A 2,553-nucleotide genomic window follows, 5' to 3' on the forward strand; every position below is an offset into this window, starting at 1 on the left:
AAATATTCAATCTACGATGTCAAATTTAATCTAATTTGAGTTGCCAGTATTTCTCTACTCAATATATTATTTTATATACTTTATATAAATTTGACACTATAGTATATAAAATGTATAAAAAATTTGACACTATACACAATTTATTCATTATTTTAATATGAAATAACGATATATTAAGCAGAGGAGCAGTGACAACTCAAATTAAATTAAATTTGACACTATCGATTAACAGTGTTCAATATAGTTCATCAAATGTTCAAAAAATATATATATATTCTACTTTTTTTACTTTTATCTTTTGCATTGTTTTTTTTTTTGCATATTCATATAATCAAATATAATACCTTTCACTTCTTTGCTTGATACATTTGCTTAGAAAGTAAAAAATAGCATAACGCAATCGAATTCATGTATGTATATATTAATAGAGAGTAATGAAGAGATAAGCACTTGTACACATAATCGACCTGATTCAATTAATGACAACCAATGACTTCCGATTTATGCTGCCAGAGAACTGCAAGTATATGTGATCTAATTCATGGTTGTTGAACGTGCGCACACGATAAACAACGTTATCAATTAAACAGACAATCTCAAGATCTCTCGTTGCACGAGTATTAATTAATTACGGCTGAATGGTGCATATTCCCGCTCGAGATATTCGTGAGTGAATCACAAAGAATTTATCTGGATGGTCGCATGAGAACGCGCGGTTGACAGTCTGAATATTCGAATTAGCCTTTTCAAGAACCAATTGACCCGTTAATTAATTACGTGCGTTCCTGTCGCCCGCGTCACACCGTGGCACGAGGGGAGCGTAGAATATACGTGTATGATGCACTTGCACGCTATTCCCGACTGGATCGCACAAAGCTCATCTCGATCGATTTGACAATTTCACGCTACGCCGGAAGCCAGATTAAATTCCAATTAATCGACCTCATACCGGACAGCATCATTCCGATAACTTTTTGCAACTCAATTCTTTACGCTTTTGATGCGAGAACGTATTTGTTCACCTGCCGTTGAAAACTCTACACATTCCTAAAATATATATCGTGCGCAAATATATTGCATGTACAATGTTAATACGTTTAATTGATATGCACACATAAGTCTACCTTGCGATGTATGAAGCTCATTTACGCGAAAACGAGATTCACAATACACGCATTACCAAAACGTTTGGCATACAAATGCGCTAACATCGTTATAACTATGCGAAAGTAATAAATACACGTTGCAATTATATTGTACTCCCATCTTGATAGTCAGGAGCCTCAAAAATGCAACTTAGCGTGCCGCAGTGAAAAAAATGATTAAAACCACTCGTGCAAATATGGACATTAATTAAGCGCATTGCACACATGGCATTAGTTCGCGTTCTTCCCGTTTGATTCCTCGGTCGTAAGTGAGATTACAGTTTAATGATAATGAGATGATAAACAACTGGACTATAGATATTGCGGATATTTCTAGATCGGCACAAATTTTACGAGGTCGCGAAAACGGTTTACGATTTCCCGACTATCTCTAAAATTTCGATGAGGTCTTACTTCAATTCGATAGGTTGATGCTCATTCACACGTATCTCCTTTATGTCCTCTTGAGTCGCCATAATCCGCATGTTTGCGTGCTACGGATAACGTTATAGGAACGAGAATTGCTCGCTCGAGCGGCGACGCAAAAGAGTTACGTCGAATTCGGAAACAGGACATTATCCGCGCGACTTTACGATCGTTATATGACTCTGTTTCTCTCTTGAGATTAGTATTTGCGGTAAAACGAACAATGCGAATGACTTGCCGACACGAAGCGACATATACCTGCGCGTGAGGGAGTTCAGTTCTGTCCAACATTCGTGACAAGCCACATGTCGAATGGAGAAAACGTGGGACTATTCCGCGCGTGCAACATGCGCATGAATGTAAGTGAACGCTACCGTGTGCGAGAACTTTTAATTAAGTTTTAATTAACTCGACGTCGCACGATTTTTACGCGAGGCAATAAAGTCGTATCACGAATCACCGGGTCAAGGCTCGAGAGACGTCTTTTTCCTGTACTTCGCAGGACCGCTCGCAGCGTCGATTGTTCGCACCTTTTGTTGGCCGACGTCACGTTATTCCATTTTTATGTAGGACGAGAACCATTATTAACTTTAATTGCTATACTACAGAAATGATATGTGTAGCGAAAAATATTTCTTGATTTAAACCACAGTGGAAGTACCTGTGGGAGAACTAAAAAATTTCTGTTTAGTTACTTAAACCTCTTAAGTATATCAAATGAGATATTTAAAATGAAGACGTATATTTTTAAACGCGAGCGAATAATTATTCTTTAAAATGGTTAAAATAGCGATATATGTTTATTTAAATACCTCATTTTTTTCAAGATCAATGTTAACATATTAGCAATATACAAGCTTGCAAAAATTTTTTTAAATAAAATTTAAAAGAATAGTGCAAGTACTCTTAGTTTAATACATAGAGTATTGACAAATTTTATTGAGTAAAATGTAATTTCTCGTAATTTATATATATATATATA

Source organism: Trachymyrmex septentrionalis, unplaced genomic scaffold, assembly GCF_001594115.1.
Source record: "Trachymyrmex septentrionalis isolate Tsep2-gDNA-1 unplaced genomic scaffold, Tsep1.0 scaffold167, whole genome shotgun sequence".
In the NCBI taxonomy this organism is placed as follows: Eukaryota; Metazoa; Arthropoda; class Insecta; order Hymenoptera; family Formicidae; genus Trachymyrmex; species Trachymyrmex septentrionalis.